Below are 16,708 nucleotides of genomic sequence, written 5' to 3'. Positions count from 1 at the left end.
TAAAACTTGACAAAAAAAAAAAAAAGGTGATATTGAGTAAGTTTTAACTAGATATATATTTTATGGCCCTGCAAATCTGATTGGAAATGGTCCATGATCAGAAATGAAAACAGTGGAATCAATCAATCAATCAATCAATCAATCAATCAATCAATCAATACTGAGACAGTATTAAGTAGTTTGAGACTCCCCCCTATATCCTTTTCGAACTGGCGTGTGTGTTGCCATCTGGAAATTCTGTGTCAATCGGCTTTTGCCAATATACTTTTTGTTATGGTATGCCGTGCGCTGCTGTACTGAGTATTGTGTCTGCGCCTACTGCGCATGCGCGAGTTGGTGTGAGGCAAGTCTAGTGCTGACTGCGAGCCACTACTTCTGTGTGAGTTGGCGTCCTGCAGCCGCCATGGATAGACGTGAATGTGTGTGTTCCACTATGCGGCGGGTGGTTGTGCTCAAACCACCGTAATACCTTCCTTAAAAGGGATATTCCCTTATTGGATTAGTTGCTGGCCTCCTACTGTTTTATTTGACTATGTTTTTGCTACTATAATTCTCCAGGATTCTTGGTGAACAAGCTTAGTTCCCGGCCTCGTGATGGCCTCTCTTCAATAACAATGGCCAGGTTTGAACTTCTTAACTTTTCTGGACTCAAAGGTATGTAACTGTTTGATTAAGGTAATTCTGCGAAAAGAAGAAGATTAATGTGTTTTGGTGCACTTCAAGATAATAGTAATAATAATAATAATGTGGATTAATACTTTCTCTTCGAAATTTGTGCTGGATATCGTGTGCGTCTGTGAACGATAGGAAACTGTTTCGGCAATTAATCATTTTAGAATGTACTTCGCACGGTGAAAGAAATTAGTATGTTTATTTTAAAATTAAGTAAAAGTTTTTTGCACTTGGATTGTACCTTATGGTGTGAACCAAGGCGCGGTTTCCAAGGTAGCGGGGTTAGCTTTCCTTCGGGTTCCTGTTGCTTTCTGGGATTTATTTCACCTTGCTTCATATAATTTCGTTGTTTCTGGGATTTCTGTGAATTTTTTAAAATCCGTTTGTTTTCCTTCTTATTTGTAGACTGTGCTTCGGTTTTCCTGTTACTATGGCAACATGTGTTTGGGTCATTGTTGTGTGGGGTTTTGTTTTTTTACGCCGGATGGTACATGGTTCGTGTGTGCTTCTTGGATGAAATATTTCGGTTGCCGCGTATCGTTGGAAAGTTTCTCATATTATGTTATTTATTTCGGCCAATCTTTTATGTGGTTTCGCCTTTTACTCTGTTCGGGTGAAAAGTGCAGCTTCTACCATTACCTTCGTGTGACCTTGGATGCTGCCCTTGGTAGAAATTGAAATGAATTGTGGTAAAGCTAAAAGGCCTAAAGGTCATGGAACTATTGATTGTTTACTAAGTACGGTAATTGGTTTTCTCTTTAACGCGTGATCGATCACATTTAAATCAATATATTACTTACTTTGTTTGAGATATGGAGGTCAATGTTGTTTTTCCTTGTTGAAATTTACGGATTAGTTCCTTTATTATTTGTTAAATGAATGTCTACCTTTTCTTATTTAAAGGTGCTTTGTTGGCTATTTATTATCAAAACATATCAAGCTCTTGCAAATTAATTTAATTATTGTTAAATGAGTATTTACATTCAATTTTTTTAAGCACCCGGTTCAATTTATTATCTGACTTTAATCTTCACCTTTAATGATGAACCTAGGTTTCCTCCAGCTATTATCTTTTAGAATTGTTACCTCTCATTCTAATTTCTATTAAAGTTTTCTTAAATATCACTAGTGAGTTGGTTTTCATTTGCCACATTTGGTGCAGCGCTGCAACTAATTATTTTGGTTTGGGTGTCCACGGGCCTTAAGTCGCTTTTCCTCTACGTTTCGGGTAAGTGTCTCAATTTCTCCCTTTTGGTAATTTTGTATCATGTCGTTGGCTGGTGTTGTTTTTATCCTTTAATTTATTGATGTACTGTGACTTGTTGTTTTACTTTTGCCCCTTGTTCTCACTTGTGTTCGCTTTATCTACCCATTGGGGACGGACACAATAGCAACCTTCACACCAGGCTGTCTCTCTCTCTCTCCTTTTTTTTTTTTACCTCACTCTGGTGGGTAAGGTTATTAACCTCATCACCACTAGGATGTACCCGGGGTCCTAGAGGGTGGTGCCGGTTAGATTACTGATCTGCATTTAGGGCAGTCGCCCAGGTGGCAGATTTCCTATCTGTTGCTTTCCTAGCCTTTTCCTAAATGATTTCAAAGAAATTGGAAATTTATTGAACGTCTCCCTTGGTAAGTTATACCAATCCCTAACTCCCCTTCCTATAAATGAATATTTGCCCCAGTTTGTCCTCTTGAATTCCAACTTTATCTTCATACTGTGATCTTTCCTACTTTTATAAACGCCACTCAAACTTATTCGTCTACTAATGTCATTCCACGCCATCTCTCCCCTGACAGCTCGGAACATACCACTTAGTCGAGCAGCTCTTCTTCTTCCCCTCAATTCTTCCCAACCCAAACTTTGCAACATTTTTGTAACGCTACTCTTTTGTCGGAAATCACCCAGAACAAATAGAGCTGCTTTTCTTTGGATTTTTTCCAGTTCTTGAATCAGGTAATCCTGGTGAGGGTCCCATACACTGGAACCATACTCTAGTTGGGGTCTTACCAGAGACTTACATGCCCTCTCCTTTACATCCTTACTACAACCCCTAAACACCCTCATAACCATGTGCAGAGATCTGTACCCTTTATTTACAATCCCATTTATGTGATTACCCCAATGAAGATCTCTCCTTATATTAACACCTAGATACTTACAATGATTCCCAAAAGGAACTTTCACCCCATCAACGCAGTAATTAAAACTGAGAGGACTTTTCCTATTTGTGAATCTCATAACCTGACTTTTAACCCCGTTTATCAACATACCACTGCCTGCTGTCCATCTCACAACATTTTCGAGGTCACGTTGCAGTTGCTCACAATCTTGTAACTTATTTATCACTCTATAGAGAATAACACCATCCGCAAAAAGCCTTACCTCCGATTCCACTCCTTTAATCATATCATTTATATATAAGAAAACATAAAGGTCCGATAATACTGCCTTGAAGAATTCCCCTCTTAATTATTACAGGGTCAGATAAAGCTTCACCTACTCTAATTCTCTGAGATCTATTTTCTAGAAATATAGCAACCTATTCAGTCACTCTTTTGTCTAGTAATTGCACTCATTTTTGCCAGTAGTCTCCCATGATCCACCCTATCAAATGCTTTAGACAGGTCAATCGCGATACAGTCCATTTGACCTCCAGAATCCAAGATATCTGCTATATCTTGCTGAGATCCTACAAGTTGAGCTTCAGTGGAATAACCTTTCCTAAAACCGAACTGCCTTCTATCGAACCAGTTTTAATTTCACAAACATGTCTAATATAATCAGAAAGAATGCCTTCCCAAAGCTTACATACAATGCACGTCAAACTTACTGGCCTGTAATTTTCAGCTTTATGTCTATCACCCTTTCCTTTATACACAGGGGCTACAATAGCAACTCTCCATTCATCTGGTATAGCTCCTCCGACCAAACAATAATCGAATAAGTACTTCAGATATGGTACTATATCCCAACCCATTGCCTTTAGTATATCCCCAGAAATTTCTAGTTTTCAACTTTTGTATCTTATTGTAAATGTCATTGTTATCATATGTACATTTTATTACTTCTTTGGCCTTAGTCTCCTCCTCTATCTCGACATTATCCTTGTAACCAACAATCTTTACATACTGCTGACTGAATACTTCTGCCTTTTGAAGATCCTCACATACACACTCCCCTTGTTCATTAATTATTCCTGGAATGTACTTCTTGGAACCTGTTTCTGCCTTAAAATACCTATACATACCCTTCCATTTTTCACTAAAATTCGTATGACTGCCAATTATGCTTGCCATCATGTTATCCTTAGCTGCCTTCTTTGCTAGATTCAATTTTCTAGTAAGTTCCTTCAATTTCTCCTTACTTCCACAGCCATTTCTAACTCTATTTCTTTCCAGTCTGCACCTCCTTCTTAGTCTCTTTATTTCTCTATTATAATAAGGTGGGTCTTTACCATTCCTTACCACCCTTAAAGGTACAAACCTGTTTTCGCATTCCTCAACAATTTCTTTAAACCCATCCCAGAGTCTGTTTACATTTTTATTTACCGTTTTCCACCGATCATAGTTACTTTTTTGAAACTGCCTCATGCCTGCTTTATCAGCCATATGGTACTGCCTAATAGTCCTACTTTTAAGACCTTCCTTTCTATCATATTTATTTTTAACAACCACAAAAACAGCTTCATGATCACTAATACCATCTATTACTTCAGTTTCCCTATAGAGCTCATCTGGTTTTATCAGCACGACATCCAGGATATTTTTCCCTCTGGTTGGTTCCATCACTTTCTGAATCAGCTGTCCTTCCCATATTAACTTATCTGCCATTTGTTGGTCATGCTTCCTGTCGTTCGCATTTCCTTCTCAATTGACATCTGACAAATTCAGGTCTCCCGCTACAATCACATTTCTTTCCATGTCGTTTCCCACATAGCTGACTATCCTATCAAATAATTCCGAATCCGCGTCAGTGCTACCCTTTCCCGATCTGTACACTCCAAATATATCAAGTTGCCTGTGCCTGTGTCTGTTATTTATTATGAGACACTCTGAAAATGTGACAGTTTTTACATAATTTCGAATTAAAAAACCTGTAAAGATATTTTCAATTCCTTTTAAGTGTCGTATGTACGCCATCCTACTCTTAACCTAACGCTTGTAAAACCTTCAATTATTATGTTTAATATATTTTAATTACCTTTTATTAAATGCTAAGTACAACTATACCCTATAAATATGTATTGTACATTTGTATAATCTCAAATTGTGAATACATCTAACCTCAAAATCTGTGTAGTCGAAAAGTGAAGAAAACTGCAATATTTGTATATTGGGTATAATCCACTATCATTTTGATACATATGGAGGTTTCTAAAAACTTATTGTAATGATTTATTATCCACATACATGTAGAAAGGGGAGTTAGGGATTGGAATAACTTACCAAGGGAGATGTTCAATAAATTTCCAATTTCTTTGCAATCATTTAAGAAAAGGCTAGGAAAACAACAGATAGGGAATCTGCCACCTGGGCGACTGCCCTAAATGCAGATCAGTAGTGATAGTGATAGAAATATTAGGAATTTTGTACATTTTGTTACTGTGGTTTGTGTATACGTAATAAAATATTCGAGTTTGATCTACTCCAATCGAGAGGCTGGTTGATCGATTGTTCCTTGTACATTCGGAAGTGTTCCATTTAGAGTGTTGCAAGGACATTTCCAGAAATCAATATTTCTAGACTGTTTGTTGAACAGTGTATATGTATCGAGCTGACAGACTGAGAGACGAGAGTGGGAGTTTGTGGGTGTTAGAGTGTAGAGTATGGGTTAGAGTGAGTAACAGTGATCTGAGAAGTTGGTTGATATCTGAACTTGTGAGAATCAACTTGAGTGAGAGGGTAGTGTCTTGCCTTGAGATGGTAAAGTGAATAATCAGTGTGTGGACTTGTTGATATCTATACTTTTCAGAATCAACTGTATGATGGTGAAGTGGACGATCAGTGTGAGGGCTTGTTAATATCTGTACTTGACAGAATTGACAGTAAATTGCTTCAGTGTGTTTTCCTTAATAGTGTTGTGCTGTGTTTATTTGTGTATAACTCTGTGTTATTACAGAATAGATGTAGTGGCAATAAAGTGGTTTTATGCAATGAAGTGAATGTATCTCGCGTGATATTTATTTGCACTAAAGTAAAAATTGCATTGAGAATGATGTATGTTAATCTTCAAGTGTTTTTCCACATTTCTGCATAAACTAATACTGACCGATAATGAAAATATTGCTATATGCTGCAGGAATACCAGATTAACCTTTACATTGCTGGTGACCGCTGCTCTGCTGCACCCGTAATATTGCGAGCATGACATTCTTCTGACTTTATCAACTCAATATTCCCAATGTTGACATAAGAAGTCATTCAAACTCCGTCGGCGGATACACGCATCTCTCTGTCATTTCGTAAGCTCCTATCTACTACAATCTGTTGATTCATTCATGAGTTATTGAGATAAATACGACACACTGCTTTACGAGCTGCTCTGCGGTATGCCTGGCGTGCGATCTTACTGAATCCGAGGTTGTAAGAGTGCTATCCACATTAGAATCGGAAGATGAATATTCCGATTTTAGTGATTTCGAGAATAATGATGATAGTGATGACACCGATTATAATGAAAGTACAGAAGTTGTCCAACCACTTGTGCAAAGCATGAGAAAGAGAAGCCGTACCTGTTCTCCTATGTTCAAATGGCAGGATAATGTGTTTACTCCAGTTGTGCACGATTTTGATGACGCAAACAGTGGTATTACTCTAGGTCTCTTACAGAACGAAACAACAGCTTTGGACATTTTAAAGTTATTTTTTACACCAGTTCTTATGAAAGAAATAGCGAATGAAACAAATAAATATTACAAGTTTGTGTTGGAGAAAACACTGAGTTCAAAATCATGTTTACAACAGTGGAGAGACACTACACCTGAAGAGTTATATATATTTCTTGCAGTGACAATGCTAATGGTTCGAATGAAGAAGCTGAATATCACAGAGTACTGGTCTACTGATCCGCTCCTGGCCACCCCTCAGTTTTCAGATTATATGCCAAGGGATAGGTACTTATTACTTCTCCGTGTGATTCACTTCTGTGACAATAATACTCAACTTGAAGGTGACAGACTGTACAAGATAAGACTAATTGTTGATCATCTCAAAAGAAAGTTTTTAGTCCATTTCAGAATGTGTGTATAGATGAAAGTTTGACACTATTCAAGGGTAGGCTCTCTTTCATCCAGTTTATACCCTCCAAGAGACACCGGTTTGGGATAAAAACATTCGTTATTTGTGATTGTGAAACTGGGTATGTGTTAGATTTTATTGTATACACGGGGACAGCAACAGAAATTTTACCAGAACGTGAAATGGGTGTATCTGGTACAGTAGTCAAGACTTTGATGGAGAAGTATCTCAATAAAGGGCATAATCTGTGGAGCGATAATTGGCATTCGAGCCCACTACTGTACGACTACCTCCATAAGAATAAAACACATGCAGAACAGTATGAGGGAACCGTAAGGGAATGCCTAAATTTACAAAGAAACTACAACTGGGGTAAACTGAAACAAAATGCACAGAGAATATGATGGTCACGAGATGGATGGACCATAAGGAAGTGTGTATGCTGACTATGCTGCATGCAGATGCAATGAAATCGACAGGGAAAGTAGACAAGAAGACAAAGCAACCTAAACTAAAGCCACAGTGTATTCTTCAGTACAATAAGAACATGGGATCAGTTGACAGAGTCAATATGATGATTAATTCCATAGAATGTGTCCTGAAGTCCCTGAAATGGTACAGGAAATTCTTCTTGGACCTGCTAGGTATTACAGTTTTGAACTGTCAAACATTCTATAATATGCAAACAGGAGAAAACATTTCACTTGCCGATTTTCAGCTAAAACTTCTATGAGAGATTTTCCAGAAATTCCATTTATCCCGATCTACAAGCAAAAGAGGACGCCCTTCAGCTGGGGACAAACTGCTTAGACTGATAGAGAGACATTTTCCTTCCCTCGTACTACCACCCCGAAGAAGAGATTTCCTGCCAGGTACTGCCATGTGTGTTCAAACATCACACTTGATGAGAAAAAGAGGAAAGAAAGTAGATATATGTGTGAAAATGCGACATTGGACTTTGTGTACACCCCTGCTTCGGAAACTACCATACCCTAGTAAGGTACTGAAGGAGATGAACTTGTTTCTTGCGAATGAACACTTCCAAAGAAGACATGCGATATGAAAAAAAATGTAGGCTACCCACAGTTTTGGAATTACCAGTTTTGTACAACCCTTGATTAACTGGTCTGGACCATTTTTTATTTTGATATCAAACCAAGATGTATAGGAATTTTTAATGCATACATACATACATACATACATACATACATACATACATACATACATTATCATTATAGACTGTTATGCCTTTCAGCATTCAGTCTGCAAGCCTCTGTGAATTTACTAAACGTCGCCACAATCCTCGATTTGCAACTAGTGTTGTGGCCACATTTAGGTCTAAACCTCTTACCTTTAAATCGTTACAAACCGAGTCTAACCATCGTCGTCTTGGTCTACCTCTACTTCTCTTACCCTCCATAACAGAGTCCATTATTCTCCTAGGTAACCTATCCTCCTCCATTCGCCTCACATGACCCCACCACCGAAGCCGGTTTATGCGTACAGCTTCATCCATCGAGTTCATTCCTAAATTAGCCTTTATCGCCTCATTCCGAGTGCCCTCCTGCCATTGTTCCCACCTATTTGTACCAGCAATCATTCTTGCTACTTTCATGCCTGTTACTTCTAACTTATGAATAAGATATCCTGAGTCCACCCAGCTTTCGCTCCCGTAAAGCAAAGTTGGTCTGAAAACAGATCGATGTAAAGATAGTTTCGTCTGGGAGCTCACTTCCTTCTTACAAAATACTGTTGATCGCAGTTGCGAGCTCACTGCATTAGCTTTACGACACCTTGATTCAATCTCACTTACTATATTACCATACTGGGAGAACACACAACCTAAATACTTGAAATTATCGACCTGTTCCAGCTTTGTATCACCCACCTGACATTCAATTCTGTTGAATTTCTTACCTACTGACATCAATTTAGTCTTGGAGAGGCTAATTTTCATACCATACTCATTGCACCTATTTTCTAGTTCCCAGATATTAGACTGTAGGCTTTCGGCACAATCTGCCATTAGGACCAAATCGTCAGCATAGGCCAAGACTGCTTACTACATTTCCACCTAATTGAATCCCTCCCTGCCATTTTATACATTTCAGCAGATGATCCATGTAAACTACGAACAGCAAAGGTGAAAGATTACAGCCTTGTCTAACTCCTGTAAGTACCCTGAACCAAGAACTCATTCTACCATCAATTCTCACTGAAGCCCAATTGTCAACATAAATGCCTTTGATTGCTTTTAATAATCTGCCTTTAATTCCATAGTCCCCCAGTATGGCGAACATCTTTTCCCTCGGTACCCTGTCATAAGCTTTCTCTAGATCTACAAAACATAAACACAACTGCCTATTCCTCTTGTAGCATTTTTCAATTACCTGGCGCATACTGAAAATCTGATCCTGACAGCCTCTCTGTGGTCTGAAACCACACTGGTTTTCATCCAACTTCCTCTCAACGACTGATCGCACCCTATCTTCCAAGATGCCAGTGAATACTTTGCCTGGTATACTAATCAATGAGATACCTCGATAGTTGTTGCAATCTTTCCTGTTCCCTTGCTTATAGATAGGTGCAATTAGTGCTTTTGCCCAATCTGAAGGTACCTTACCAACACTCCATGCTAATTTTACTACTCTATGAAGCCATTTCATCCCTGCCTTCCCACTATACTTCACCATTTTTATTATTATTATTATTAAAGCGTCTTTATTGTGGCGAAGTTAGGGCTCCCGGCCCTTTCTTACACTTAACCACTTCATGTATATACAATGTAATTTTTACATAAAATTTAAACATATGAAATTTTTACAACCTAAAGTATAACTAAAGCAACTAAAGTATCACTAACTAAACTAAGGTGAGTAAAGTATAACTAAATTATATACAGGAACACATTGCAATAAACAACCATATTCACTCTCATTCATGCATCCCATTCACACTCAAGAAAGACTGGAAGTGCTTAAAAGATGACGCTGGCAAAGAATTTTAAATTTTGTCTTACATTTAGCTTCTCTGATGTCATTGGGGAGTTCATTCCACCAGCTTGTGGCGGTGATCGTGAACGATCTGTTGTAGGTTGCGGTTCGATGCACAGGAATTTCTAGCGTACATCCTGACCGGGTATTGAACAGGTGTAGGGAACTAAGGTAGCGAAATCTGGTGGATAGGTAAGGAGGAGTGTTTTCAGAAAGCACTTGATACACCAAAGTAGTTGCATGGAGTCTACGTCTGCCATTCAGTCGTAACCAAGATAATTGTGTATAGAATGGGGATACATGGGCGTATGGTTGTATGTCGAATGCATATCTGATGCATGCATTTTGGGCACGTTGCAGTCTCATGCTTTGCTCGTTATTGATATAAATAAAAACTGTATCACAGTATTCGAGAATTGGAAACAAGAGTGATTGAATGAGCTTTATTTTCAAGGACCAAGGAAATATATTTTTAAACCGCTTCAGAGGATGCAGGCTTTGATATACCTTTTGGCACACATTCGTCACATGTTGCGACCAGTTCAATGTTTCGCTTATAGCCACACCAAGATTCATAACTGTTTCACAAAATGGAATAATGGTATTGTTTAGTGCTACAGGAGGAATTTCGTATTGTTTTAAGACGTGTAAGTTTTTCGAAGTACCAATGATTATTGCTTGCGTTTTAAGAGGATTAATTTTGAGATTGTTACTCAATGCAAAATTACTTATGAGACTTAAATCAGCATTAACTTTTTCTACAGTACTCTGAATTTTATCAGTTCTTGAGTGGTAGTAGATCTGCAGATCATCAGCATAAAGATGATACTTGCAATGTGTAATCGATTTGGCAACATCATGTAAGTAAATTGCAAACAGCAATGGTCCACGTACAGACCCTTGGGGGACACCAAGGGGTTTGTTAAGCCACTCAGATCTGCTATTATTTACCTTGACACACTGACGGCGATTTTTGAGGTACGAACTGAAAAAGTTTATTGCCGTCTTGCTGAAATTTAATGAATCCAATTCTGAAAGTAGCAGTTGAGGAACAACAGTATCAAAAGCACTAGAAAAATCAAGTAGAACCAGTACAGTCACTTGTCGAGTGTCCATTGCCTGTCAGATATCATCAGTTACTTTCAGTAGGGCAGTCGTTGTGCTGTGTCCTTTCTTGAAACCAGATTGGTAAGGGTCAAGCAGTGAGAAGTTAGTCAAGTAAGTGAGGACTTGTTCGTGTACCAAGCGTTCTAGTACTTTGGAAAGGGGTGGGAGAATGGATATAGGGCGATAATCTGATGGTAAACTAGGAGAATTCTTCTTAGGAGTAGGAATGACGATACCGTGCTTCCACACAGTTGGGAATACTCCCTGTACGAGGCAATGATTAAATATATGCATCAGAATAGGTAATATGGCACCAATAATATTTTTTATGAAGGATAATGGTATGTCGTCATTACCCGGAGCATCTGACTTGAGGGAGTAAATTACACGCTTCACATCGTTCGCACCAACTTTTTTGAAAGTGAATTTTACTTGATTTACTCGGGAATGAACATTTATGGCGTTAATATCATCAGTTAGGTCATCAACTGGTCGATGATGAGGATTATTACTTTTTTTTTTTGTTAGGGGCTTTACGTCGCACCGACACAGTTAGGTCTTATGGCGACGATGGGATAGGAAAGGCCTAGAGTTGGAAGGAAGCGGCCGTGGCCTTAATTAAGGTACAGCCCCAGCATTTGCCTGGTGTGAAAATGGGAAACCACGAAAAACCATCTTCAGGGCTGCCGATAGTGGGATTCGAACCTACTATCTCCCGGATGCAAGCTCACAGCCGCGCGCCTCTACGCGCACGGCCAACTCGCCCAGTATGATTATTACTACTATTATTATTATCATTATTAGTATAGTTAGCATCATAGTCATTATTGTCAGTAATATCATTATTAGTGTATGCTGCTTTCGTAAAATGAGAATTTAGATCATCAAGTGGTATGCTGGGTGTCTGCACGGTCAGGATGCGACCTATACCCATCTGATGCAAATGTCTCCATATTAGTTCTGAATTTCGTCTGTTTGTTATCTCTTGAATATATTTATACTTGCTGTTACGAATTAATTTCTTAACTTGATTTCGAAGAATACGGTAATTTTCGAAATCACTAGTGCTTTCAGTTCGCCTAGATCGCCTATACCAAGCATCACGATTTGCCATGACCGACTTAATTTCATTTGTTAGCCAAGGAGACGAAGGGTGAGAAACTCGAATTTGCTTCTTTGGAGTGTGTGTCATACAGTCCTAATATTAAAGAGTTCAGTCTGTCAACCTTATCATCAATGTCATTAGTCAGTAGAATGTCATTCCACGGCAATTGATATGCTTCATTTCGTATTATCTCAGTATTAAAATGCTTGAAGTCCCTTCGCATTATGTACCTGGTTTTGTACTTTGGTGCCTTGAGAGAGTAACATAGGTATATGAGATCGTGGGTCGAAATACCTGGTACAGCAACCTGTCCATGTTTTACCACTTTCTGCGGATTGTTTGTTATAATAAGGTCAATCAGTGTGTGAGACGTGTGGTTTATTCTGTGAACATGGTTAGTCGCGTCTAGTGTCAGTATATTGTAATCCATGCCATGGAATAAGTTTTGTAAGTATGTTGATTCGTTACTTGTAACTAGGAGATTAGTACTGAAGTCACCAAGAATGATTATGTTTTCGTACAGCGGAGTTAACTTCGATAATGCCACTTCTAGGTCAGATATATGTCGTATGTCCGGCGCCTTGTATACCACTCCGATCAGTAGTTTTTGATTATTAACCAAGAGTTCAACAAACATGAATTCAGGTCGAAATGGAGTCTTAGGATCTGAGGTCATAATTATTTTACGTTCTAAGTCGCTATGGCAATATATAGCGCAACCGCCCCTACACGATTTAAACGATCTAGGCGATGTAGCGTCATGTTATTCAGCTTTACGAGATCAGATTTGAGTGACTGCTGTAACCATGTCTCTGTTACACAAATACAATGCAAGTTACTGTTACTAAATAGAGCCTGTATTTCGTCGAAGTGACAAAGAAGCGATTGTGCATTGATATGACAACACTGAAAATATTGTTGGTGGGGAGCTAACCTTTCCTTTCAGGCATAATTTCATCTATTCCTGCTGCCTTCTGACAATGGAGTTTATTTACCATCCTTTCCACTTCCTCAAGCATAATTTCACCAACATCATTTTCCTCCTCCCCATTTGCTTGGCTGTTCACAACACCACCAGAATGATTTCCTTTTACATTGAGAAGATGTTCAAAATATTCCCTCCACCTCTCCTGTGATTCCCTGGGATCTATTATGAGTTCACCTGAATTACTCAAAACACTGTTCATTTCCTTTTTCCCTTCCTTCCTAAGATTCTTTATTACTGTCCAGAAAGGTTTCCCTGCTGCTTGACATAGCCTTTCCAGGTTATTACCAAAATCTTCCCAGGACTTCTTTTTGGATTCAACAACTATTTGTTTCGCTCTGTTTCTTTCATCTACGTACAGCTCCCTGTCTGCCTTGGCCCTTGTTTGGAGCCATTTTTGATAAGCCTTCTTTTTACGTTTACAAGCTGCTCTCACTTCATCATTCCACCAAGATGTTCACCTTTTCCCATCTTTACACACAGTTGTTCCTAGGCATTCCCTTGCTGTTTCAAATACAGCATCCCTGTATGCCACCCATTCACTTTCTATATCCTGAACCTGCTTACTGTCTACTGTTCGAAACTTCTCACTAATCATATCCATGTACTTCCGTCTAATTTGCTCCTCCTGGAGATTTTCTACCCTTATTCGTTTGCAGACAGATTTCACTTTATCTACCCTAGGCCTAGAGATACTTAGTTCACTACAGATCAGATAGTGGTCTGTATCATCGAAAAATCTGCGGAAAACTCGTACATTCCTAACAGATTTCCTGAATTCGAAGTCTGTCAAGATATAGTCTATTATGGATCTGGTACCCCTAGCCTCCCATGTGTAGCGGTGAATAGCCTTATGCTTGAAGAATGTATTCGTAACAGCTAAACCCATACTAGCACAGAAGTCCAGCAAATGCTTCTCATTCCCCTTAGCTTCCATATCTTCCCCACATTTACCAATCACCCTTTCGTATCCTTCAGTTCTATTCCCAACTCTCGCATTGAAATCACCCACTAGCACTATTCTATCCTTGCTGTTGACCCTGACCACGATGTCACTCAATGCTTCATAAAACTTGTCAATTTCATCCTCATTCGCACCCTCACATGGTGAATACACGGACACAATTCTAGTCCTAATTCCTCCAACTGATAAATCTACCCACATCATTCGCTCATTTACGTGCCTAACAGAAACTATGTTCCGTACAATGGTATTCCTGATAAAGAGCCCTACCCCAGACTCTGCCCTTCCCTTTCTAACACCCGTCAAGTACACTTTATAATCTCCTATGTCTTCCTCGTTATCTCCCCTTACCCGAATATCACTTACTCCTAGCACATCCAGATGCATCCTCTTTGCTGACTCAGCCAGTTCTACTTTCTTTCTTCCATAAGCCCCATTAATATTGATAGCTCCCCATCGAATTCCATTTCGTTCGCCAAGTTGTTTCCAAGGAGTCCCTCGCCTGTCAAATGGGAGTGGGACTCCGTTACTCCCATAGGTCCGAGGCTTGCTTAAAATGTTCTGAGCTCGGTAGATTCATGAAGCAGGATGCTACCCTACTTACATATAGTCCAAGTGAGGATCTCTCCTCTAACGGGTTATGGACCACCGGTGGATTGTGTAGTCCTAGCCACCTGAGCACAAGGAGGGCCAGGACACAGAATATGTCTGAGATGCCCACTCCCATTCCATAGTAACTGGTATCCCGACTCTCAGGACCACTTACTAGGCCACTCAACCATTGCCCATGGTTCACGAACTAGGTCGTGACTACAGTAACCCACAAACATGAACCATGCATGAACATGCATTTTTAATGCATTCTCAGCGTTTTATCTTGAATAATATTTTACCGTAAAATTTAGATACATATTTACTCTTTTTAGACACCCCTGAAGTTATTGTCTTCAGTTTAGTTATATATTGGTACTTGGAAGTGGACAGCTAGGACCACCTGTAGCCACTGAAACATGTAAGTTGAGCTTTTTACTGTTATTTTTAATTATTAGTTCGATTTTTGTTCAATTGTTGGCGTTTTATGTTGGACAACCTTGAATTTCCTGCACAACATACAGCTAATTTTGTGTTCGAAAAATCAGTTTAGGACCTTCCATATTTAGTATAAAAATATATGACAAGCAGGCAAGAACTCTCTGGTTTTCCCATCTTATTTCCGACTTTTATGTATTGAAGTTAATTATTAAAAATAATTCAGCACAGGGCTTTTACAGAAGATAATTTATCTCAGCAATGAAAAGGTTAATCCTCCTTGTTCCAATAACACCGGATGGGGTAAATAGAACACTAAAGTACAGGTCAGGTAAAAAATGTAAACATACTCTAAAGTATTATAATTTATAGGTTGTCAAAATTAATCTAGAGGCCACAACAAGTTTATTAAGCCCTGTTTGGTGTGTCTCATTTGTCAATTTTTTGAAGTACCAGTATGTTGTAGTATGGTATTTCACCCAACAGATGTTGGTACTTGCATCACAATAGAAGGAAAATGGCTGGAGCATGCTTGACGTTCAAGCAGCGAAAATACATTCTGAAGGGGTTTATCAGGTTTGATAATGCTGTTGAAATGCAACGTCAGTGGAGGAGGGAGTTTGAAACAGAACTTCCAACATGCCTAACAATTAAATGCATTACTTGATGTTCAAGCAGCGAAAATGCATTCTGAAGTTGTTGATCAGGTTTGATAATGCCGTTGAAGATAAAAATTTCATAATGTTCCGTATTGAAATGTATCACAATGAAACTGAAATAATAAATAAGGTAGTTCAACCTATTCAATACAAATAAATATGAAATGTAGTATTATATTCCTATTTAATTAAAAGCGGAAGCGGTTTCGACCCTAATCAGGGTCATCATCAGCCGAATAAAATGCAAAAAACAATGCATAGGTAAATGAGAAATTAAAGAGTGAGTCTTTCACAAAAACAGTTGAAGAAGCAAAATATGTTAATGGGGATTGGCACTGTGCAATTTTAAATCGTAAAATCGAGAAGAAGTAGAAAGTCAGTCACTTATAAGAAGTAAGGCGCGATCTTCTGAATAGTAGCACAACACACGCAAATTTCAGCACTGTCTCATAATGTTTACAAGAAGAGGTGAAAAGTTAAATGAGCCAGCAAATGAGGCGCGATGTCACAATATAATTAATGAATATGAAGTCCAAAAATTGTTTAGAAGTTGAAGACGAGCTGCTTGATTTAAGCGAATTGCTAGCTCCTGAAGATCAGCGCAACACACTCAATGTCCGTCACTGTGCTTTCAAATGCCGACTGAACTCAGTGAATAGCTTGACGAACCAGTCTGTAATTGCTTCTGTTGCGAAAATGTGTATATATATAAAATACAATTTAATATAATTTAAGTACGTAAACAGGATCTTGTAGATTCATTAGAACAGTTGACGTAAAAACAATTGTGAAGAGAAAAATGGTAAAAAGCGCAATACCGGAAACAAATGAAAAGCGTATATGCACAGTGTGCTACTTCTTGAAAATAAGAATTCAGGTCGTAATTGAGGTAGTCCAAGGCAGCGCAAAGTATGAGTTTAAATTTGAATGTAAAAACCCAAAATGCAGGTGGCA

At 38.7% G+C, this 16,708-nt stretch overlaps 1 protein-coding gene and 1 pseudogene across 5 annotated transcripts in view; one reads left to right on the top strand and one right to left on the bottom strand.

Moving 5' to 3' along the window:
- The window catches only part of GAPcenA (GTPase activating protein and centrosome-associated), a 316,010-nt gene that overhangs the window by 152,351 nt on the left and 146,951 nt on the right, over positions 1–16,708 (bottom strand). The window lies entirely within an intron of this gene.
- LOC136858857 (uncharacterized) overlaps positions 1–16,708 on the top strand; it is a 37,844-nt pseudogene that overhangs the window by 3,369 nt on the left and 17,767 nt on the right.

This window comes from Anabrus simplex, chromosome 1 (assembly GCF_040414725.1).
Source record: "Anabrus simplex isolate iqAnaSimp1 chromosome 1, ASM4041472v1, whole genome shotgun sequence".
Lineage (NCBI taxonomy): Eukaryota > Metazoa > Arthropoda > Insecta > Orthoptera > Tettigoniidae > Anabrus > Anabrus simplex.
The sequence above is the reverse complement of the archived record's forward strand: the minus strand, read 5'-3'. Positions and strand labels throughout refer to the sequence as shown.